General features: G+C 35.1%; 1 long non-coding RNA gene across 1 annotated transcript in view; it reads right to left on the bottom strand.

Moving 5' to 3' along the window:
• Positions 1-27,150, bottom strand: part of LOC145683348 (uncharacterized) — a 290,622-nt gene that overhangs the window by 175,569 nt on the left and 87,903 nt on the right. The window contains exon 2 of the long non-coding RNA XR_014131056.1: positions 19,256-19,343. This is a non-coding gene — a long non-coding RNA (uncharacterized LOC145683348). The remainder of the gene's footprint in view (positions 1-19,255; positions 19,344-27,150) is intronic.

The raw sequence follows: 27,150 nt of genomic DNA, 5'->3' as shown, positions 1-27,150 counted from the left end.
CACTGGATAGAAGAACACTACACATAGACAGAAGACACAGAGAAAGACACACCTTCTTCATTCGGACTTCGGGCATCAGTGTTGCAAACCAGAAAATTCAAAAGCGGTAAGTAGAAGACAAAAAATAAAAAATAAGAAAAGAAAATTAAAGAAACGTATAGCTATTAAACTATGTGCTTATTGCATTATTGCGTTTTTTGACTTCTGTGTCTGAGATGAAAATGTATTGATATAAATGTTTTCTAATCGCTAAAATATGACATTCATTAAGGTCGATTGTACCATTCTCTGATAAATTATCGGAATGATCCAACTTTGTCGCGGTAGTAGATCTCATCTTACGCAAAATAACACATGATCACTGCAAACAGTGTTATCTTATCTGACGATTAAAAGATATCAGGACAGTTTAGAATTGGCCCTATAACGTGCATATGATGTGAAATTATCAAAAATAGCCTGTTACTGTCAAGCTAATTTATATTTGAAATAACGAGTGAACCAAAAGACTCTGCACGGTGGAGTAACTGAAGAAATGCAATTCTGATCAAAAAAGCACCAAAAACCTATTTAAGATGTTTCAAGAAGCTATCCGATTATATCAAACGCAACGCTCTACCCCCACCTTCTGGAAAGGAGATGGGGTCATTGATTTTTCAAATGGAGACTCCAAGGTTTTATTGAAGATTCGGACACTACATCCCAAGTAATGCAAGTTATAATCAAAACTTTTTCGTCGATGTGTGGTATCGCGCTGTAATTGGCGAAATTAGATGCTCCCCTCTTCGTTCATGAGTTTGATAATAGCTCCGACCGTCTGTACACGTGGCAGTGTTTCGAGAAATAACCGTCGGTTCAACAAAGTTATTCAATGGTACCTAACTAAATCCCGCACCCTACCGCTAGGTGGGGTTAGGTGAAACATTTGAAATGGAAGCTTTTAATTCTTATTGCAGAGTCGGATTCTGCGCACAAACTTGTACAAGATTTAGTCGAAACATCGTTGTCGCTGTGTGACGTGGCGCTGTAATGGCGAAATCATGAGAACTTCCTATGCTGTGAACATGGTGAAATAAGTATACATGTGATCAAAAAATAAAAGAAAATGTGTGGCCATTGGGTTTGTTAGGGTGTTTATAGTTCCTTTTCCGCAGCGGGACGTGAGAGACAGGACCTACAGTTGAAAGTGGGATCCGCACCCCTATTAGGTTTTGGATCTGAGACGTTCCCCATAAACAATTTCCGACGAAGTTCTTCGGACCATCGTCGGTTATTCGGTGGCAGCAGCGAAAAGGGTGGGCTAGTGCTGGTTCAAATGCGGCTGCCTATTTGTCGGCTTGGCAACGAACACAGTGACAGCCCCGCCGCTGTTCAGGGACGGCAGCTATGAGACAAAGTTGTCTTCGGCCCAGCATTGGCACAACGTTGTCCCGCGAAACGACAGCATCATGAAGATTTTCGCCATCGTTTCGCTTGTCTTGAGCGAGACGAGACCTCAGTAAGTCTCGCGCGAGCGGTCTCGCATAGTTTTAGATGGGTGAAATTATTATGGACTTCTTTCTTTTCTTGTTCTTCTTCTTTCTCCCCTTCTTCATCTTCTTCTTCTCCTGCCTACAACAGGAAATATTTGATTTTTCATTTCACTATCTGAAAAGTCCGAAGATAAACGAAATGTATTGAGATATTAACGAAAAGCTCTTGAAAAGATGTAGTTTTTACATGTCTATTTGTTTCGTTTTAAAGGTATTTTTAATCTTTTCATCCTTTAATTTTTAAATGTCTATAATATGTCATCAACAAATTGATCACATCAGACCCTAGACCAGATTTGACTCTGTCGTTCCAATATAATTTCAAAACCAAAGGAGTTACCTCTAAAGAACATTATGTAAACAGAGTGCACATTTTAATATGTACGTATGGTACCACCTTAATTTCGTAGCATGGAGCCCTCTTAAGTTCGTTGATCGAACTTTCGTTCGGGATAGACATGACGAAGGTTATAGGCGTAGCCTCTAATTTACGCATTATAGTGGAGCATTTGTAAAAGAAGTGATACCTGTTTGTGTGTGTGTTATTCGTTTCATTATTATTTTCTCTTCTCACATGCAATATATGGACGTGTGAATTATAACACGTTTAGTGACACACGAAATTGGATTCCAACATTGGGAGGGGATTCCTGGTTCGTTCATTTATATTTTAAAGCGTCGTTCACCTGAACGATTTGTTTATAAGTGGCAGGTCTTTAACGGTCACGGATTTGTTGGTAACGATTCTCGGGCTAAAAGCAAAATATCTTTTATTTTCACCCCAACAGTTAATTTACTTTCGTCGAATATAGCGCCATATTATGAATCGACGGAAAAGTGTTGATGAAACCTTACATAGTTTAGGCCGTAGAATCAAAAATTGGGTTTTCCGTTTGAAATTTCAAAGTTGACCACACCCAGCCAACAGAGGTGGGTTTAGGTGGTCGAGTTTGGTTTCATCAGATAGTTTCTTTAAATATTATTAAACACGTGTTTTTGGTTTTTCGATCAAAAATTCAGTTCTCGAGTTATTCCACCGTGTCCAGACTTTTGATTCTCTCTCTCTCTCTTTCTCTCCCTCTCTCTCTCTCTCTCTCTCTCTCTCTCTCTCTCTCTATATATATATATATATATATATATATATATATATATATATATAGTAAAACCTGTCAACTTGGCCACCTCTCAAAGTTGGCCCCTTGTCTATCTTGGAAGTTGGTCACATAGAAACAATGCTTACCCTATGATGAGAATGAAAAATTTACCTGCATATCTTGGCCACCCAAAGTACCATTTTGTTATTTTTCTTTTAACACTTTCGTATTCCCATATGCAAGCTAGATGTTCTATATTTGTAAGTGGAGACAAAGAATAATAGATTCCCACGGTTTATTCTTGAAGGTGAAAGGCCAGAACACTACCCTAATAAAGGTTTGGTGAAGGAAGACATGAATAAGAAAAAGCACGTACAGGAATTCCGGATATGATTCCACATATTTGTTTACCCTATCTGTTTTGGTAAAATTATTAGCTATAGCCTATCAGCTCCTTTCATCAATGGGAGCTTTAGTAATTTGGAAAATTCCCAAGGTTAAAGCTAACCATCCCAATTCTCAACTATTGGCACATGACGTGTTGTCAAACGGTAGTGTAGTTTTGAAATTTGAATTCCCCTAACATTTCTCAAAACATCTTTGGCTCCGAGGGAAACACTTGTAGCTCATTAACAAAGAGTATTTAAACGATTAATCTATATACATTATTTTAAAGTTGCTGTCGTGCCATTGCTTATTAACAATCAAATAATACTACAAATCCTATTCTAAAAATACATGAATCACATTTATTTTCTGTGAGTTGGCCACTTTTCAATGGAACCAATGTTGGCCAGCATATATATATATATATATATATATATATATATATATATATATATATATATATATATATATATATATATTCTAAGGCATACGTTTACTGTCTTCCTTTAAGTATAAAATTTTATACTTAGTGAAATTTGGTGAATAGTGTTTTTTTAAGAAGCATAGGTTTCTGAATGGTACCTCATTTGCAAGAAATGGAGGCATTACTTCCCCATACCCTCCTTAGGGTTAGTCATTTCTAAATCCCTTAGAAATGACCTGTAAAGTAAACAAAAAAAAACGATAGAAGTAAAAAAACAAATATCTTACAACACCTAACTTAATACCTAATACCAAATACTTTACCTAATTAATACCTTACAGTCTTTTAAACGAGCTCCATACCTTGTTCTTCATTTCGGCGAAAATATTAATAGCTCTTTCTTTGAATTCAGATATCCTACAAAGCTTCCATACCAATTTCTTTATTATAAGTGTCCGTAATTCAGAAAGTTTGTCATGCTGCTCGTTAAGTAAGTTATATTTTTTTAGGGCATTCATTGAATGTTAACAAAAAACTGGACTTGATGTAATGCTCAATACCATATTAAGCAGCTTCGTTGTTTCCTGATATATGCTTTGATGTTCACTACTCAGATATTTCAAATATTTGGGAAGAGAAATGTGTTTGTTGCTATCGTAACGTATGTTGATAAGTTCATTCTTAAGCTGATCTCAACATTAAGTATTAGGAAAGGTGGATATCAAGGCATTCAGTTTCCAGTATGGAATAATTTGTTGATGCATACTAAATATTCTATAATTTATTTGTTCCACAATGACCAAATTTTTGTATTTTTCAAATCTTTCATCTGCACAATTATTGAGCGAAGAATCTTAATATAAATAAAGTAGAGTTTCTTTGTGTGTCTATCCATCTATGTGTCTGTGTGCTCCAGCTGACCAGATGAGTGGACCGAGTTGCCAAAATTTGCTCACGGGTACCTTGATCTATGTCTCAGACGAAGACAAAAATGTTTCTCGTTTTCAAAATTCGAACCAGGGGTGGCGCTTACCGGGGCATGTAAAAGTACTTGTCACTCTCGCGAAAAATATAAAAGTGAAAGAATTGCCAACATATCTAAACTTTTCGTTAGGTAGTCTTCTTTTTTTATTCTGATGTTGGAGGCATATAGGGACAATAAATATATACTAATGTTATTTAAGGGTACGCTACAACAATTTAAAATTTTATAGAGGGAGCTCGAAAGATGGTTTAAAATAAAAAATAAGAAGAAATAGCGGTCTGTTTCTGTCACTTAAAAATCCAGCTTAAAATGAAGATAGGCAAAGCTGTAAACGTAGACAGAACAGCAAACGTCTTTTCGCAGGTGCTACTACACAGCGCGAGTCTTTGGGCTTCTTACATGGCTGTTTCTCTTACGCTTCTATAGATTGATGCAAGTTAAATATACGCAGGAGTGGAATAATGTTCAAGTTTTCGCGAGACGTTTTGCCTTCTGCCTTTCATACGTAAGCATTTAAAAGAGCTCGGAATAAATTATAGGAAATTTTAAGTTCAGAATCTAAATTGCAAAATTTTAAGTTAGTAATTTAGTCTTAATGACTTAATACCTATAACATTCTAAAGGGTAGACGCTCTGCCATGTCTCCCCTCGGGTCTTGCTACTGTGTTAAACTCAAAATCAAAACTCAGCATATACCTCTTTTTATTTAAAATATTGTGTGGTATACAATATGCGGAAGTCAGGATGGCTGCTATGATGTATACTAAATCATTTAACGCAGTTTCTACACCAATGCCAAATTGTAACATTTGCTTTTCCTCCGTCTATGCATCTCTTTGTTACTGCCCTATTGTGATGCAGTTTTCCATTAGATACATATGTCAAACATAGCGCACTCTGTCTCAAAAAGATGGTGTGTAAAAAAGGAGTTCACATTTTCATTTGTGGGAATATTCAAGCCTAAGTTGAAGTGAAAAATCATAAACTTTTACATTTAAAACAATATTGTGTGATATGCAACATGGCGGAATTCAAGATGCCTTCCATAGTGACCACACTCCAAATCAATGCGGTTTTTGCAATAATACCATTTTTAACATTTATTTTTCCTGCGTCCGCGCATGTCGTTATTACGGTTCTGTCCCAATATTTTTTACGAACCATGTATACAGATCCACGTATGTATTCTCACAGTAAAATTAAACGAATCTTTTCCATAGAATATTATCATACTATATTTTTATCCAGGGGTAGAAATAGAATTTCATAAGTAAGGGGAAAATCAGCAATAGATAAAGTTTCATTCGCCTATGTCACGATAATACAAACTCAGAAAGGCGGGAGTCAGGGGCAGACTGGCTAGAGTCGTTAGGCCGCTATTGCGGCCTAGGCTCTCTCAGAAAAAATGATGGAACAATAAAGAAATAAAGAGAAAGAGAGAAAAGCTAAAACAGAAGAAAGCTAAATAATTCGGTAGATTTGTGGCTAGGTCCATCTTTCATTATGGTCTTTTATTATCAGAAACTGTGATTTGGTTTGTACTTTGAGCCTTGGACACTTCTTTCAATATATTGGACAGTTGGGGCCTTCTTTCATTACATTGAGCAGTTGACTCCTAGGCACCTTTTTCATCATGTTGAGGTGTTGGGACCTGCAACCTTTTTTATTTATATTCGGTAGTTGGAGTCCTTTCATCGTTGAAGACTGGGATCTGTTTTGTTTCAGGGTCCATATTTAACTACAGGCTGATTGGTCCTTTATGGATATAAATACATATTGTAGGTCTATATTTGATAACCCAAAAATGGAAAAACAGCACTTTTTAAAAAAATATTTTCTATCAAAAATGTTTATAAAATTGCAGGAGAAAACATTGGAAGACGCGAAGAAAGCAGGCACTTTCAGCATAACGGTTGATTCTATTTAAGATGTTTCAGTGCTGAATCAGCTTACTATAATAGTTCTCAACGTTATAAGCGGTCAAGGATTTGGGGGGCTTTTAGCAGTTGTCGTAAAAAGTGACACTATAAGACAAGTAAGTTGAAATGAAATCAAAAGAGTACTTTGTGCCAACAATGCTTTGATGTCTGATATTGTAAGTTAAAACATTACTGGAGAAGAATAATCCTGAAATCATATAAACCCAATGCGTGGCTTATGTTCTTAATTTGGTTATGAAAAATTTGATTCCTAAAGCTGCAAACTTATTTGATGTGGTTGAAACCAGTGCCGTGTTCTGTCTGAATACTATAAAAGAAAGGATGTTTGTAAGAGAATGATTGACGCAAGTCACGAGGGACATGACAAACTACCAAAAGTTCAAAAATTTGCTGCAACATGATTGTGGAGCAAAAACAAGGCACTGAATGCGGTAGTCGACATTAACGAGTTTCACTAAGAAACATGAATCCAAGACGAGGACGACTGACTATCATCATCAAGATTTCTTTCACTTTTGTTGTTCGTCAATGATGATGTACATTCCAGAAGCTTTAATGCGAAATCAACATTTCAATTTAAACTTTGCTGAATGAATTGACAGAATTTAACACTGTAATGATGTGCTCTGTGTATCAGAATTTGTTTACAGAAACGGAGCCTGTTTCAAAATACCTGCAGTCTCACGCATTGGACTATCTTACCACCTGGAGATTTGTAGACAATTTGAAGCAGCAGCTTCAGAAGAAAATAGAAGCGAAAGATGTCTGTTTAATCTTTACGAAAATACAAAAGTATTTTGTGTGAAAAAAGCATCAGCTTGTGCAGTCTGGTGTAGAGATAGCAACGGAAAAAGACTTTCCGCCCAGAAGAATCTTAAAGAAGAAGAAAATGTCAGGAGAGCTTGCGGCAGATGAACTGGGAAAGAACTTAAATATAAGTGAAAATGATTTATTCAGAATGAAAAACTTCCAACGAAAATTCTGAATATAGCTGTTACATATGTCAGTGATAGATTTCAACAGCCAAATGATGGATCTCAAGCACTTTTCGTAAATCAGGTAGAATGGTGTCTTTGGAGGAGCTTTCAAAGTTCTCGTAAAAAAACTAAATATACAACAAGAAGAAATATACAAAGAGTTCCAGCAGTTCTCTGTCGTGTATTTTGTCATAAAGCGTAGTGGTTTTTGATGATCCTAAAGAGAATGTTGCCCCTGAATCCGTAGAAGTAGATGATGATGATTATGTATCTGAGCATGCTATGGGAAATGGTTATTTTGGAAGGGATTCGAGGCAAGAGTGATAACGATGCTGCAAACACCTTGTGTAAAAATTGTTTGTCATGTGCAGGGAAAATTTTGTACCAATTTCTGTCAGTCTAGTTGCTTTAATAATTTATACATTGCATACAAACATTCGTTGTCTCTACCATCCACACGGTGGCTCAGTGGTAAAGTGTTCACTTCTGGTGCATGGTGTCTCGGCTTAAAACCCTGCTCCAGCCAAGCGAAATTTGTGGTGGACAAACACCGTGTGCTTGTGTTTTCACGGGTTTTTCCCGTTTCCTCCTACTTCTTTATTCCACCATTTTCATTCATTTCTCATAATCACCGTTAGCCGTGGTACGTAAAACTCAAAGATTTCATTTCATTTTTCTACCATGCACACAAGTGACATGTGAAAATGGAAAGAGACATGTTAAATTTAGGGTTTGTGAACGTACTTATTCAGGTACTCTGCCATTCATAATCTGAACTGAAAAGAATCCTAACGTTTTAAAATGATTAGTTGTTTAGTGGTTCAGCAGTGTTTTCATTTTGAGAAAAACGTCGTGTTCATCAAGAGACAAAAGTTATTATTAGTTGCTGTTACAATTTTCAGTAAGCTGTCTTGTTCTTTCCATAATAAAAAGCTATTGGCTATTAGGCTATTATTTGTTTACTGTTTCAGCTACTATACAGAGTGTCTCAAAACTCCCATGACATAGGTAACTCTCTTATTATCAGAGTTACAACAGAATGTAGAAGAGGAAACCGTCTCCAAATACAATGTTTTTAATCTACATTGAAAGAATTTTTTAACTCGGAAAAGCCGTTTGGGCTGTACGCTCTATGTGCTCATAATCTTACATGAAAATGCAACGTTACCATTAATCTGGACCCACAACATAAATGAATGAAGTTACTGCCTATTAAAAGCTTTATTTGAAGACCGTTTCTACTGTTACATTTTGTTGCAACTCTGATAATAACAGAGTTATCCTAAATGAAGGGACTTTTTAGACACCCCGTGTGGCAATACAATAATAATTATAAAATATTCTTTGAAAGTTTGTTTCTGGAAATCCTGTGCTTGCAGTGACATCAAATTTTCAATGACCAATGAAAAATCATAGCTTGCAAAAACTATCTAGTAACAACGGATTTACAACATGGCTCATCGCGTATGTTCATTGTACGCAGTGGCGCTACCAGGATTTTATTTCGGAAGAGGCCAATAATATCCAATACAGTAGTCCACTGCACCATTGGATATGGACAAAATTAAAAGTTTCAATTCTCCTCATTACAAGCAATTTAGTTATCTTTATTATGAACATGCTAAAAAACCTTAAAATGAAAATTAAAATTCACAAATTCCATATTATTAACGGTTGCAAGTTTTAAAATTTGCACTATAATTATTATTTTGTACATCTTTATTTTTTCATAAAATGACGCACTCTTTACTAACATTTACTACTCTAAGAAATTAATGTAGGGGTTTTCTCTGAATATTTCCTTTTATACAGTGTTTTGAGTTAATTCAATATTCATTTATGCATTGGTCTATTTCCAAATTTCACCAATTTTTTTCTGCAGCGCGGCTGTATCAGATAACCACGTTTGTTTCGGAGAGGCCATGAGCCCCCGAGCTCATAGGTGCTTGAGCGACTGATTGTACGATATTTTAGGAATTGTTGTTATAGTCAGAGGGCTCTCCATGTTAACCGCGGCCTAGACCCTAATACACCCAGTCCGCCTATGGGGGACTACATGCAAACTTTCATGGAGAACGATTTAAGCGAAAGCGATTGTTGAAAAACAATCAACAAGCAAACAAAGCTAATATCACCATTCAAATTTCCTATTTGTTACTAATAACCACATATATATTTCCTTCTTTTACACAAACACTTCAATTTACTAAGTTGACACAATCTTCTTGTGCATGCCTAATATCCACTTTTCCTTTGATCTCTATTTTCTTACCCGTGAAATCGTATTTACTGTGCCCTTTTGGCGCGGAACCCTTGTGAATTGTGCCATTTTGACGCGAGGCCCTTTTGACTCAGGTCCAGTTGACGCCTGGCCGTTCTAACCCATCCCCTTTTGTAGCGGTGCCCCTTTTGACCAGGGTCCGTTTGGCATAGTTCCCTGTTGACTCGGGCCATTTTGTCGCATAACCCGTTTGACGCAGGCTCTTTCCACGTAGCGCCCTTATGACTCGGGTCATTTTTTCGCGGATACCTTTTACCTGGGCCGTTTCGAAATGGGGTTGTTTTGACTCGGACATTTTGTAGCGGGACCAATTTCGACCCGAATCCGTTTGTCGAAGGGCTCTTTTGACTCAGACCTATTTGTCGTTGGACTCTTTCCACCGAGCCTTTTTGATGGGCGTTTTGATTCGGCCCCTTTTGACTCGGGCCATTTTGTTGCGTAGACATTTGACCCAGGCCCTTTTGTCACGGATCCGTTTGACTTACGCCTTTTGTAGTAGAGCCAATTTTCACCTGGGCCCGTTTGACGCAGAGCCCTCGCGATTGGTGACATTTGTCGTGGGACTGTTTTGACCCGGACCCTTTTGATGACTTGTTGCGCAGACATTTAACCCAGCCCATTTGACGCAGGTCCGTTTGACTCTTGCCCTTTTGTAGCGTGGCCCTCCTTTGACACGGACCTGTTTGTCGGAAGGCCTTTTGACTCGGGTCGTTTTTTTCAGGGGACTATTTTAACCCGACCAACCACATAATGGGCCATTTTGTGTTGGGACCTCTTGGCCGGCCCTTTTGAACTTTGTCGTTTTGATTCGACCTTATTTGAATTGGGTTCTTTTGTTGCGGAGACATTTTAACCGGTCCCATTTGATGCAGGGCTGAATCGGTCCCTTTTGCAGCCGGGCCCATTATGACATGGGCCCTTTTGACGCAGAGGCTTTTAACTTGGGTTATTTTGTTGTGTGACCCTTTTGGCCAGTGCCCTTTTTATGAGGGCATTTGATTCGCGCCCTTTTGACTCACGCCCTTTTGATGTGAAGACCTTTTCACCCGGGCATTTTTCACGGGGGGCCATTTCGGTCTGGCAGTTTCCTAGCGGGTCCCTTTTGTCGCGGGCCGTTTTGACTCGGGCCTTTGTGTGTTTGCTCTTTTGTCTGCCGTGCTGACATGGAACCATATATATAAGGCAGCAGCTGAAATACCTGGGAAAGGGTCCTGGAGAAGTATTAGTATATCAATGATCGATCGATCCAGTGGGGCAGTAAAATTAAGTAGGCCATTGTTCATATATCTTTCTTTCTATTCTATCGACATCATGTCTGGAGATGATGTTCTGACTAATGGGCTACACCGACAAAAGACGATATACGCTATCAATATTAATGTTATGAATTTTAACTTAACATGTATAGACCAATAAAACGAAAAACTTTATCGTTACCCCCGTTGGAAAAATCCTGCGGGCGTTAGTGACTATGATGTTTCTTAGTTACTGTATTATATTGTTCTATATACGGAATAAATACTTCTGTGTTTTATATAATAATAAGAACCTTATCTATATTTATTACTGTCCTTACCTTACGTCAGAGAAACATATCCACGTAATCAGTTTCCGTTCTCAAATAATTACAGTGAGGGGAATGAAATAATTCACGCACACATTTAGGGCTTAGAAAAGTGCCCTGCGAACATATAGTAAAGTCCTGAAGAGTGAAAAGCGCTAGTAGCAGTTGTTAGCAGTTTCTAACTTAACATATAAGACAGTAAATTGAAAAACTGAGAATACGAATGTTTTCAGAGATGACAGTGCGTTGATACTTCTAATCTATGCCTTTACTCACTATACCTACGTTATTTTCTTAGTGAAAATAAAATCTCTTCAAAATTAATCACAATTTCTTATGCAACCGTCCCTTCCTTAGAGTACTGCGCGGTCATATACCCGTCACGTGATGTAAAGGTACTTTTGGGGACGAGGATACAATATACTCGGGCGTTATCTGAGCTTTATGATTGACAAGGGGTTGTTGCACCTAATGGACATGTGTTTCCTTTTTACCCCATTGTTGCGATTATTCTCAAGTTGAACACAATTGGAATTCACTTTTGGATCAATTTAATTTCCTTTCATAGTTAAAATTTGTTGGAATTCTATTTGTTTCATCACTCTCCCTTCATTCTCTCGATTTCCAATGTATGTTGTTTTTTGTGTGTATTTTTTACATTAATTTTACATATATTTTTGAGAAACTGGTAAATTTAGGTATCAGGTATCATTGAGGGATCTTACATTTTTCATGGCAAGTATGGGGAGGATATAGTTTGATTTTTTGAATATTTTGAATCGTACTGTGTCACTTATACGTTTACCCCAGTCACGAAACATCATTTGCTTTCCTATCATTTACGAGACAGGGCTCCAGCGTGGTTTCTAGCTGTAACTAGTACAGACGAATTCGTGAACGTATCGTATATTGACATTAAGAGACACATGATTACATTGCTTTGTAGTGGAGAAAGTAAAGCAATACTCCATTAGATCAAGAGACCAGAGGGAGGGAGAACCCGTCATGACATATATTTACTACAATCTAGAATGTATAATTAGTTTTAATAAAGAGATACCTATTCAGCAACAGAACATTTTTTTGTTTCAGGGATGTTGTCTCATTACTTCAAACTAGAATGAAATAAATCGTTCACGTACGTACATGGTTTGTGCGAATTTTGATTATAAGAACAGTCAACTGAGATAATTGTGAATTGTAAGGCGCTGGTTAAACCAAAGTCTAAAGAACAAATCTTGCAGTACAAATGCTATGAATAAACACGACAAACATGAGAAGAAAAAGAAGGAAGAGGAAAAAGAAAATTATTCATGGAAATACAAGACACAGTGGAGGATGCGACGTGAATGCTTACCGTTTAGAAATACAGAAAGTGAAACAAGAAAAGGAACAGAAGAGAAATGGAGAACATTTCGATGTTGATTTCAATCCTGCTGTGAACATCATAGAAAAAGAAGGTATATCTATCTCTGTAATTTTGTGAAGTTGGTATTGCTTCACAATTGTATTGTAATTGGGCTGCAACAGAAAAAAATTTTCTGGTTTGAAACGGAAATTTGGTGCCAATAGTGCAATCAAGAATAAAATTTGTGTTTTTCGTAGGGACACTGCCATGATTAAGGTTGGTGCAGTTGTTAACCTTAGGTATGAATTTCTTATTCCACTAGGGTAGCAGATCGGACTATCCAGGAAGCTATAGGAGACGAATTTCGCAAAGATAGTTGTATCAAGAACAAAATTCACTTTCGCTATCTACACAAGTATATGATAATATAAGAAGTACTACGTAAATTCACGTACTAATATTATATTCTTCAGAGAGATGGAAAAGAAATGTGACACTAAATAAATTGTTACCATATTGTCAATAAATATATAGCTTCACTCATACGACACTCTCACTAACCTACATACTCTGCATCATGCATCGAAACTACACATGTGTATAAATATAAACACATACATATAAACATACAGACGTAAATAGGATCCTATTCATCACGAATCGAAATGATTATTGTATTTAATGGTTCGTTCTTGCTGGCTCTTGTACGGAAAGGAGGATAGCATAAACTACCAAAATTACATACTTAAAACCTATTTTGAAAAGATAAGAAAAATGATATCTGGATCTTTCCCGAGAAAAAAATTACCCTTTAAATATTTAATTAAGCGTATAACGATTTATACACGAGCAGTATTTAACTGACGAAGTTTACACATGCATTATATAAATTATATTAACAAAGGCAAACATACTGTATACCGCTATTTCCTAATTTTGGTTTCACGCTAACTAGTAAGCTAAACCATAAACAAGTTATCGAAATCTAGGCTAAATCTTAAAACACAAAGACAAATTACAGGGCATGAATCTCTAAAACTAGCTTTCACTGTGTATTAAAATAGAGCTATATTCACTTCTTCACTAAGCCTGTCCGTCTTATTCGACGTACATATCATGGTGGCTATTGAACTAAGATTCCATATTTCTTTTCGATCCCCTGCTTAAAGTTCTTATTATTTATTTTATATCAGTTCTAAACTGGAACGAAAATTTTTTTATGGTATATCTTGGTTAAATATTACCTTAATTTGATGTATTTCTTCATTTTTCCGGAAAACTATCGCAGCGAGATTTTACGTGTATGCACCCTTCAGGAGCTCGCAAGAAAATACGCCATTGGATCCAGCGAACAAACTGAGGCTAGGATCGGTTGCCAATCGTCGTACAGAATTTTCAAGCCGTGCTAATAAAATCGAATAAAAATTGTTTAAAACGGAAAAGAAATGGTATTAGCTAAATATGGGGAATTCATCGGGCTGAGTAGGTCTATCTCTATCCTATCTGAGAAGATATTCGTAAAAATTGGGGAGAAGTTTCATCCTATGTTTGAAATGTGGTTTACCTTTGATAATAATAGGGGAGAGTCGGGTAGTATCGTCATAGATAGTTTTGTTACAATTATTTGGTAAGTGTTTGGCGGAATATAAATTGGTGATACATTTCTGAAATCTTTATTCCTTGCTGAACAATTACATTATACCACGAACTTACAACATACAATAACAGTAATAACGTACATTTTTCTGAAACATTACATTTGCACTACATGAAACGTTGGAGGCCTATATCGGACACTATGACACACTTTCATTTTGATGAGAACTTCACCTTACTTACATGTTTTACCTTACTTACATACATCGCACTTGTAAAATTTAGAATCTCCTCCAAGATCGGCACAATTTTCGTGGACCCATCGATAGCAAAAGTTGCACTGAATCCCGTCTTCCTGTAAATTTTCTCCACACACCAAACATACAGTATTTTCTTCATTTTTAGGATTTGAAAACAATGATTTATTTGCCCATGAAAAAGACTCACCATTTTCCATGTCAGGTTTTCGTTTTAAGTGTGCTTTTCTCGCCAGGGTTATACCACTTTTAGCAGTTGTAGCCATGCGTCTCCTTCTTTCTTCTGGTGTGTTTTTATAGGGACTTGAAGTGAGAATTCCACTGTGTTCTCCACGTCGTTTCCTCATATTCAGTATTTCTTTTTTGTCACCTGGAAGTGGAGATATTTCTTCCAGACAAGATCTAGAGATTTGGCGAGATATACTAGGCCTAGACTTTGAAGGGATATCTGAGACATCTACATCGGCCTGTGTTGCTTCAGTATGATGATGTCTTGGCGGTGTGCTGGCTTATTTGAATTGAGGTGGATAATCACTTTCTGCTTCTGTCATATCACGATCAAAATCTGTCTGTGAAAATGTTTCTATTCAATAAATAGATCCCTGTACAGGCAAATGCTGACTGAGCTAATTCCATTCTACAAACTCTAACCAGCGCTTTTCTGACTAATCCGGCAATGTCTTTTACGGTTATTTTAAAGTTCTTGTACTTCCTCATCCAATCACAGCACGCTTCGTTGTATGCATTCTTGAATTGTTTAATTATTGCACTATCCAATGGTTGCTGTTTGTGGGTTGTGTGTGTGGGGGGGTAGACTAAGGATGTTAATATGATTGGAACGAGAAAATAACAAAACTTCCAAATCTTTGTGACTAGTATGACCATCAACTATCAATAACACAGGTTTCTCTTGACAGGGATGCACTCGTTCAACAAAAGAATGAAGCCATTTCAGAAAACCAACTTTTGTAATCCAACCACTTGACTGTGCATCAAAGACACTGCATTGTGGGTCATCTTTTGTCAGCTCTTTGTCAATTCTCGCTCTCGGAAAAACGAAGAGTGGTAGTGGAAAAATGTCACCAGTGGCGTTGATACTCAGAAGGACAGTGATATTCTGTCCCCGTTCAACCGGATACCAATTTTCCAACTTGCTTCTTTCCTTTCACAGCCATTACTTTCTGGTGATTTACATGCACTACGGACAACCCAGTTTCATCCCAATTAAAAATTCTTGAAGCAGGGAGTGAAAACTTATCCATCAGTTCGGTGAGTTTAGAGAAAAATCTCCTGATTTCTTCTTGATTAAAACCAACAGCTCTTTGTAAACTTGTAGATTCTGCAGTTTTCAGACTCATCAGAATGCCTTCCCATGAAGTCATAATAAAAATCTTTACCTGCCATACCTTTTTGTTTGTTGAAACGATGATTAATCCTCAAGTGTTCTGCAAATTGATAAGCAAGTTTAAGAAATTCCTTTCTGGTTAATGGCATCAGCTCGTTATCCAGGGTTTTCACACAGTCATATAACTGCTGATCCTCTTCTGGTGTAAACGTATTTCGAAAGAACCCCATCACAAGCTTGAGATTAAATTCTGTCCCTGAATTAACAGTCTTTATCACATAACGTACTTCTTGGAATTTGAAAATGTGCACTTGCTTCTCTGTACTCATTTGTCCACCTTTGACGACATATATGGCTAACTTCATATTCTCTTCCGTTCATTTTCCTCTTGTTTTCCCCATGCTTAGCTGAAAAACAAAAAAAAAAAAAAAAAAAACATAAGCATTGGCGCCAAAATTCTCTCACCGGTGTGTCCAGTACTGGCCGCCAATGCCTTGTCCGATACTACCCGACTGACATAGAACAAGAAAATATCTTGCCAAGTCAAATGAAGTAAAATTACACGAACATTACTTCATGTACATATTCGCAAGATGACATCACGTTGTTAAAATATGTTTATGCTATTATCTACTTACCCAGCTGTACGCTACAATTTCACAAATTTAACTTCGGCACTGGAAAATCACAATGAAAACACATACGATGTTGCTGCTTCCGAACGACGCACTCAACTAATCCACAATGGCGTCAAATACTTTGTCTCGTTTGAGGCTACGAACACGTCATAGGCAGTGTTGACAGTTATAGCCCAATTATCAGAAACGAATATCGTCCGATACTAGCCGACGTCCGATATTATACGACTCTCCCCACATAAATAATAACTACATAAATTAGAAGCCCATATATGGAAAGAGCGTATAAAGAAAGTATAAATATGTGGCTAGAATAGATTTTTATCAACTTACGAAAGTTCTATTAATACCAATTTTTTTTTTGCGTAGAACAGAATGAAGAATTACATTTAGAATAGGAAAGATCAATAGTATATACACCACTAATATATTCCAAAATTCTACAGGGTGATCCAAAAGTATCGCTATAAGGGGATTAGAAATAAAAAATGAACGGTATCTCCATTTTAACCGTCTGGTTACAACTAAACTGCAGGAAACCCACAAAATAAGTCCAATTACAAGCAAAATGCACAAAATATCTTACGTTATCCTCTCACATTTCCATTCCACTAAAGTATAAAATTTTATATAGAGAATAGTGTGTTAATGCAGTGACTATAGTAGATAACGAATGCGGTTAACAGGTATATTTCTCTATAAGTTCTGTAAAAAATAAATCCAAAATTATATGTGAACAACACACTAGTTCCTTCCACAATCCATAGCAAAAGCTGCAAAAGTCAAATAACACTTGTCTAAGTTCTTGATAAACAAGATATAAACTTGCGTCTACTTGTTACACCTCCATTCAGTTTAAAATCACATTTGAACACCACAAAAATATTATACAATGCCCACCAATTATCTTCCACGGATCTATTCCCAAGTAGTTTCTTGCACTCTAAGTATAAAATATACATGTCTTTGATTTTTTAGTTTTAAGTATCTTGTTTACCCCATGTGCTAGACAGATACTTGTTGATAGACATATTTAGAAATGGTTCTCGCAGCTTTGAGTTTCGCTAGTCATCGCATTAAAATCGATCGAGGAACACAATATTCTGAAATAGGCGCAAGGATGAAACCCAAACCGCTTTCAAAGAAAACTAGAACTTAAAACCGATGCTTTAATAGAAGAACATACTCATTACACATTAAGGACTCTTAGCACCTTTGTGCTACCACTGTAAGCTGTGTTGCAGTAATTATATAATTCGCTAAAAAATTCTCGGAAATAAATGTATGACCTCTCAAGTCAACCTCTAATTGGCTGTGATTTAAGCTACAATTTCCTTAAACAATGATTCCTTTCGCACGAAATACTGAAAAGTTAGTTGAAAACTGTCTGTGTTACTTTGGCCTGAAAATATGTTTAACAGACAAAAGAAGAATGAGTTTTGACTTTATTTGATGTGTACGATGTAGTGTACTATACTGTACAACTATGAAATATTTATTATTTTCTTACACCCACACTCTTTGCAAAACACCGGAGGCTTATTGTTCAAATAATCGTAAACGGGTTAAATATATGCTAAAATGAAGATCTACAAGCAACTCTATTACTCTAACAGTACATCGACAAGAGTTCATTATTGAAGTTGTCCATTTATAGTACCTTAGAAATATAAATTCCTATGGTAGTACTTATCGTGTAGAAGCACGAATTATTTTATCACCAGTAAGCAACAGTTTGATTATGTTTGTATTTTGTGTGAATTTTGTCACATTTTCTAATATTGCAGGTACATTTCTTATAGATAGCTACAAGCAAATATCAATATATGTGTTTCGAATGCTCTCGTTAGAACAATAAAATCATTCCAGCGAGTCAGATTAGTAAAATGTATTCTACAACAATTTTAAGTACACAAGGTTCCTGTTTTGAAAGCCCTATGCAGCTTTATTTTATTTACATGACATATTTCTACATCTCAATTACTCCCTTGGTATTAATTTTAATGAGCTTTCTTAGTAAAAATCCCTCTTGGTATATCTGACTTTGATTTGGTATATCTGCTATTTGTATATTTTGTTATATTTTGTTTGTTATTAATCTTGTTACCAGGCTGCAGAGAGTACTTTATGAACGAATATCATGATGTAGCTAGCCTTGCGTAAAATATCGAAGCTAAATTACTGACTATGTTGTATGTTCCCCACTAATTATTCAGTATATTAAACGTTGCTATATATAGTTATACCGCAACCTAAAAACTTCTAATGGCAATCTAGAACCCACTATTATATCATATCTAATAAATTGGAAATTTAACTAAAGTTTCTCATATCTTGTGGAAATGTTATTTAAGCAATGCGATTAATGATTGATTATATATTTGAATTTCATAGATTATTTTTTTTAAAAGCATGCTGTTAAGATCATAGGGAAGCATACCTATTTTGGTTAATTACTCTTCAGATATACATATTTTGGTTTTATTCAGCTAATGAATTATTTGGGTTAATTACTGTTCAGAAAAGTTCTAATTGGAAATATTCGGTATTATTTTTTAAATAAAATATTATTGCATTCGTCCAGTTGTTATATTTTTGTAAGTAATTACACTTGAGTATTTAAACCTATTCTACTATATACCTTTCACTATAACAATAGATGCTTTGTAATGTAAGTAATCTTGAAGACAAGCAAATATAAATAAACAATTTTCTGTTGAGGCAATAAATAAATTCTCATTAGCACCTTCATCCAGAAAAATGTGTCTCGCTAATGCATTTTTATCCGTTATATCTTAATATAAATCTATATCTTAATGTAAAACCATATCTTAATATAAAACTATAACTTAATGTAATACTTTATAAATTATCAGTATGTATTTACCTTCATTGCTAATAAAAGCTGAAGTGTTCAACCCACAGACCGTAAGAAGAACAATGATGATTTTAATCATTGCCATATGTTGAGTCTCCTACAAATAAATTATTGTATTTGTACATATGCATTATATACAAGTAATTACTTATTATACAGTTAAAAATTATTGTGTTTGAATTGTAGGTTTATTATATTTTTAGTTCGTATTGTAACTAGTAAAAGACACTTTTCTTTTTTATATTTACCAATTAAAGTTGTTAAATATGCGATCTATACCACAGTTGTAACTTATTTTGAAACATTTGTAGAAGTAATAAATTTATATTATTTATTTCCCCTTAAAGGTTAAATATGTACAATAAAGAAATGAATAAGAATATACCTATTGATTATCTTTCACATTTTTATTTCATTCTTTTAATCAATATAGTATAAACAATTACAAAACATATAGAAAATATTTTATCTGGAGTTATCTTTTTAAGTACTCAATTGCAAGGTGTAGCTAATACGAAATAATAAAAACGAAGAAATAAAAAAATCAATAAAAAGCTATGACTATCAGCCAGCTTTCGGATTAGTACAACAAAGAGTTATTTTTGCAGTAGGTATGGGTTACGAGTCTGCCTGGAGTGTCATCTCCAACCAGATGCATCTTCTGAAAGTGGGAGAAAAATATGTAAAACGACGGAATACATCTTTCCAGAAGAGAAATCGCGAGAATGCTGAAGTTAAATAATGTATCACTGTGAACTGAATGAAAATAAGTTTTTCGGCAGACTGGTGAAAATGTATGAAAGTTGGGTTTTTCTACGTAATACAGAAATAAATTAAATGAGTAATGAAAATTATCCTTCTCCTCATCCCTAATTGCCTCAAATGCAGAAATCTGCCGCGAAGATTATGCTTTCCGTTTTCTGTGACATTGAAGGACAGGCTACCTACCACAGGGACAAACTATTTCCGGTACATATTATTCCATTCTTCTGTCTATGTAAAGAGAGACAAAATAAGTTACTAGTACCATCTATACTTATGAATCTGCCATGTAGTAACTAATTTCTCTTCCCATAAATGATGCATCTACTCAATGCCATTTTCACTGTAGGAATGATGTAATTTCTGATGTTGAACTGTGGTTCTAAAGAAAACTGCAAAATCTTACAAAAAAAGCTACTGAATAAAAGTATTTCGCTAGAAATGGTCGCTTCGTAGAGAAGATTTAATACCATCATGACGTCAGAGTTGTTCCAAGTTGAACTCTTCTAGGTGAGTTTCTTGTACGATGGCAGCCATTTGAATTCCGCATATTGTAAACCTCATAATATTTTTAAGTAGAAAGAGGTATATGTATCAGATAACTTTATACTAAAATCTTCGTACAAACGAAAATCTAAATTAGTTTTTTTGACACACCGTCATTCGTTTACGAGATAGTGTATGCTACGTTTGCCATTTTTCTAGTAGAAAATGTATCGGGACAGGCAGGTAATAAAGAGAGTGTAGAATATTGTAGAGTGAGTTACCACATATATTAATAGTAAGTGAAATATATCTTAACATTTTTAATAGTAGTTATATTTGTTGTTAATTGTTACTTTACGAATATAAAACAACAGAATGCTCTTAACGTGCAAACTTTCATATAATCACTATAACTAAACGACTTCGTTCAAATAGTAGCAGGTAGTATCAATGTTTTATCTTGCCAGTGTATCGTGCTGTGTGGGGTTAATAGTGTAAGAATATAATGCTAGAATAGCTAGAGAAAACAATACATTATGCAAATTAGAAAAATAAATTTAGATTTTTAGATATATTCGTAGATAGACCCAAACGTTTATGGGAATATATGCTGTTTAGGTATGAATATAAATTGAAGCTGCTTGGATATGATGGTATAAGAATAGTTTTCCGGCAAGTAAATACAGAGCTAAATATCAAGAACTTCAACCTACTCTAAACCACTTAGGAGTAAGTGTAATAGTTTGGGTTATTTATGTTCATCAGATGTTGGACAGTTATTGTGTGTTGACTAGATTATGACACACACACATCACACACACACACACACATACACACACACACACATATATATATATATATATATATATATATATATATATATATATAAAAGAGAACGTACAAATCCTTTGTCCGCTCATCACGCTAATACGGCTGAACCAATTTCTTTTATTTTTGGGGGGTTATTAGGATTTGGACCCTAGATGGTTTTTATCATATCACTTTAATTTTCAATTACCAGTGTCTTGAGATAATTGACCATTCAGGTGTCCATTACGTACAAATCCTTTGTTAGTTCATCATAGGTATAAAAATAAACGTATGTATATGCAACCCGCATGACCGTGTCACTCGGCGGGTTAACATAAATGACAGGCGTTATAATGGTTTTTATCATATCACTTGAAAGCGAAAAAGTAAAAATTATCTAAGTAACAAAGTTTATTGCGTTCGGGGGTGACCGCAGCGAAGCGGGGCGGGTTAACATAAATGACAGGCGATATAATGTTAACATTTACTGCAATCTTCTATGGTTTTTATCATATCACTTGAAAGCGAAAAAGTAAAAATTATCTAAGTAACAAAGTTTATTTCGTTCCGGGGTGACCGCAGCGAAGCGGGGTGAACGCTGCTAGTATATATATATATATATATATATATATATATATATATATATAACTAAAACTAACTCTATGGCCTATGGAACCCGGAGGTTCAATGCCGCGTTCACAAAAGCTCTGCACTGACTTCTATCCTTAGCTAACTGCATCCAGTTTCTACTTTGTATTCCTATTTCTGCAAGATCAATCTTAATATTATCCTCCCATCTGCGCCTAGGTCTCCCTAATGGTTGTTTTCCTATGGGTCTTCCGGTCAAGACTTTGAAAGCGTTTCTACTTTCTTCCATTCTAGCTATATGACTTGCCCACCTAAGCCTCCTAGACTTGACGACCCTAACAATGTTGGGTAAACCGTATAAACTATGTAGTTCCTCGTTATGAAGCTTTCGCCATTCCCCATTCTCGTTCCTCTTGGGTACGAATATTCTTCTCAGGATCCTGTTCTCAAATACTTTCAGTCTATGTTCTTCCCTCAGAGTAAGCGACCATGTTTCGCACCATACAGAACAACAGGCATGATTATCGTTTTATATATTTTAAGCTTCAAATTCCTCGACAGAATTCGCGACGACAAGAGATTTGAACCTAATAGTAACACGAATTCCCTGCTTTTAGTCGACATTTAATTTCTTCGTGAATACGATATTCGTCTGTTAATATTGATCCTAACTATTTGAAAGTATCTACTTTATCAAAAGTATTATTTAATATGTTAACGCCTCCACAATTTGCCGTATTACGGTCCCGACGCACTTCCATGTATTTAGTTTTCTCTGCATTTACTCCTAAACCCATGTCCCTGCAAGCGTTTAATAAGATCTCTGCATTTCTTTCTATTGTTCTTCTATCATCCCCTATTAAATTTACATCATCAGCATATGCCATAACCTGGTGAATGCCGTTCAACTCTAGGCCCTGGCTGCTATCTTTGATTTTCCTTATGGCGTATTCCAGCACAAAGTTATATATATATATATATATATATATATATATATATATATATATATATATATATATATTATATTAACATATTTATTACAAAGTATATATCAAAAGGGAATATTTGATTCAACACTGTCCAAAAATGAGCGAAAAACAAAACCTAAATTACCGACTTTAACGTCATTGAGAATCTTTGCAACGTAAGGTCAGTATCTGTTGAGTTACGTTAATTACCTTGGAAGACGTACATAAGAAAATCAGTAACACAAAATGCTCGATAGCTTCGCATATTTTATGGTTTATTCCTGTTTAGTCGTTTGTTTATGTGTAAAATATTTAATGCCTATGATTATTATACCTGTGTCAAGGACTAGATCGGGAGCCTAATACCCACTGAAATAGGAATTAAACACACGTTTCTGATTTGTATTCGTCATTTGTTTCACATCACGTATTATACATATCAGAAATCAAACCCATGCCTCTGTCGACCTGCCTTCCATGGTAGGCAAAATCTTAGAAAGTATTGGTAGCTTTTTTTGTGGAACAATTGTGTATTTCATGTTCGTTGCAATGACAACTGTTTACCTGTAGGCAGAGGAAGACTTAACATGACTGATCGGTAGTTCAAGGATGAGAGTTTATTTATACAATGTAACTTGACTGCCTTAGTTGAAGACGTGCCTTCTCCCACTAAACACTTGCTGCGATATTTATTAGTTATGATTTATTCAACACTGCCGTTGGCGATCACTGCACTTCCTAATTGTTCTTAGTGTCTTGTGTGCCTATCTCTATCAATGCTATTGAACTCCCAATGTTTTGACTTTAACCAGTAAACAATGGGAACTGCACCACCTAAAAAAGCTCTTAGCATTTAAATTGATAGAAAGAGAACCACAATAAATTGGAATATGATATTTCGAAACATGCACTAAAATATTTAACAGCAGAAAATAAATCCTTTTGGTATGTAGTAATAAATGACATTCTAGATACAAAAGTAAAACGAAATAAATTTAGGTTTAGTGACGATGTTATACTCTGTTTGTGGTGCTGCTGATTCCTTCAGTCATAGATTAACAACTTGTGTGAACAGCAAAAAAATATGGTATTAATTGCAGAGAATGTTTTTCTTATTATGACCCAGTCGGTCAATTGAGGTCAATCCCCTGTTGCGACCAGAATATTAACTGTATCCCAAAGCAAAACACAATTATGTTACCTGGATTATAGAGCAGACAGTTATATGTTACTCTATATGGAAACTGCAGGGAACCCTTTCTTTTATATTGAATATCTTAAAGGTAATTATGACAAAATGAGCTCCCTTATGAACATGTGTACTTTTCAGTTTTATGTACAACGCTTATGCCCCTTATGCTAAAGAAGAGAGTGATGATGAGAAAAGTATAAATTGATGGAAAAAACGGGAAAACTCCGGGAAAACCCACGAACAAGTATTGGTCCAATACAAAGTCTACACGGCACAAACTAGGATCGAAAAAAGACCCAAATCGCTAGAGGTGAACGCTCTACCACTGAGCCGCCGCGCTCCTAATGAGTAGGGTAGAAGAGGGTAATTGGCTGATGGGGGTAATTGGGCGGAAAACTTTTTAAAAATGTATATTTTGCAATTCAGTGTATTTTTTATGGAATTTAATTACACCCAAATATTGGGTGGGTAGATGTTGATAAGAAAAAATTGCTTTCATGAATTTTGAGACGGTATTACAATGACACACAAAAAAATTATTTGAGTGAGAAATGACATATTGAAACCGAGTTTCAGATTTGCGTGGGTTTTGGTTTTCCTTTTGGTGCCAATAGTACTGATGCTGTAAATAAGACCTGTTTATCAATCCAGAGTTCCAACACATGTTCTATTGTAATAGTATATAATTATTTAGTGTTAGTCTTAATACCTTCTCATATGTTTGTTTGAATAACAGGGCCCGAAATATGGGTTTATTTTATTTATTATTTATTTTTATGTTTTCGGATATAGTTTTGACTATTTATGTTTTTTCGTATGTTTACATTTTGGATTACGTTCACACGACAGTATATTATGTTATAAATAGTAACTGGAAGACTTGAAAAGGCATTCAAATATCTTTGAAATTTAGAAATAAGTTACACCAAACTTAGGCCTACAGTGGCCGTTTCGTATGCCAATAGTGATGATACTGTAAATAGTTCCTCTTTGTCACTCCAGAGTTCCAGCACATGTTCTATTGTGATAATTTATAGTTATTTAGTGTTAGTCTTCTTACATTCTCCTATGCTTGTTTGAATATCAGGGTCTATTCTCTTGTTTTTCTATTTTTTTTTACGTTTTCGGCTAAACGTTTTGACCTCTTAAATTGTTTTCTATGTTATACATTTTGGATTAAATTCACAGGACAGTCTATTGTGCTATAAATAATCACTGGAAGGCTTGAAAAGATATTCAAATATCCTAGAGATTTAGTAATAAGTTACTACTTATTTTGTGTAAATAAAGGTGTAAGTTTGTTCTAGGCTACATAAACTATTCATTTTTAACTGGAACACAAGTTATATACATCAAATGAAAGCTTGAGCATTCATCATTTATACTTAATCACCCTCACGTGTTTATGTACACCGTCAATGTTTAATCGCTTTACACGAGAGAAACAGAAATAAAGATGTTGCAGCATCAGAAGTAAAGATGCCGAAAGTTTACCACTACCACAGTAGGTGTACAAGAACGTGCTATTACGGTTCCTAAATTATTTATTGATGATCCATTAACTAATACACACTCCGTTGTAATGCTTATATTTATTTACACTTTGTAATCTTGACAACCCAACACCAAAAACCTATTATTTAAATATTATATAACATATGAATATCTTAAAAATCGATATTATTTCTAACTAACCTCTTCTTCTTCTTCTTCTTCTTCTTCTTCAAAATAACCTGGTTTAGTACATGTATAAAATACTTTGAGCCCAAATGTACAAGTTTACAAGTAATAAAACTATAAAAATATACAACGTACCGTTGTATATAGTGGCGCCCGACGGACTTTTCTTTTTATTTATTTATTCAATAGAAAAGAAAATGAATTCTGGGACGTTTACTTTTACATATTCATCCTTTTAATTTTTCGAATGCACCTTGTATATTTGAAAATTACAATTCACATAAATATACATATATTTTATATTTACTTTTGTAACAAATATTATTATCATATTTATCATTATATTTATTTTAAACTTTAATATCATCTTCATTTATTTATACTTTTCAACGACGAAAAGGCACATTCGAGATTTGATTAACAAGTTATTTGATTCCTTTTCGGGGCCGTTACATGCTTTGTCACAATTTAATAATTATCTACTTGGGCATCATGAAGAAGGTTTTGAAAAAGATGCATGTGATATTCATATAGTTCATCATCAAACATAAAATGATCAGATGTAAGACATAGTTAAACAAAATATAAATTAAGATTGTAATATCGCTAATAATCAGAATATAATATAATAATTAACATCTTATTAGCATCATAACATGAAGAATGTGTTTGATATTTCATTTTGGCAATCATAAGAAAAGCACATAAATAGTATGAAGCACAAATATTAAGTAATACACATAACATTAATGCATATGCTGACATAAATTGAGTAACTGCGATCATAAACATGAACTCAAGATTAAATAACATAAAGTAAAATACAATAAACCGAGAAATCATAATGATAGTTAAAGCAAAATCCATTGACTACGGTCTTTCCGAACAACGGAATTCCAGTCTAAGTTACATGGCCAACAAGTTCATTCAAGTCACATTGAAAGTCACAGATCGGAATACGGTTTTCCCCTTTCTTTACTTCTACAGTTCTTAGTTTCTTATTCTGAGAATTTTTGCCGTAATTTCTGCAATCTGATAGCGTTTCTGACAAATCGTATTATTTCGGCTGTGATTATTCGTTTTTTCACGAAGCTTTGCAGCTCTTGTAAACAACCCAGACGGCAGTGTGTAATTGTTGCCAACTAACTGACTAAAAAGTTTATAGAAAACCTCGAGCTAACAAATTAAGAAACAAACCGAAGAGCGGGAGATTGAAAATGAAATGGCATGGACTTCTGATAGATTACCAAGATGCATTTTCTCTCTCCTGAATCTTTGAAGCAGCATATAAATATAGACAAAGAACACTAGGAAGCATGGCTGCCCGCAGCGGGGAAGGGGCAGAGGGGATGTTGCCTCCCTGGGTTTTGAAAGGTTTTTGGAAGTGCATGTCAAGACATACTAATTTGCTTACTTAA

This window comes from Thermobia domestica, chromosome 4 (assembly GCF_964235325.1).
Source record: "Thermobia domestica chromosome 4, izTheDome1.hap1.1, whole genome shotgun sequence".
Taxonomy (NCBI): Eukaryota; Metazoa; Arthropoda; class Insecta; order Zygentoma; family Lepismatidae; genus Thermobia; species Thermobia domestica.
This window is presented reverse-complemented; position numbering and strand designations above follow the sequence as displayed.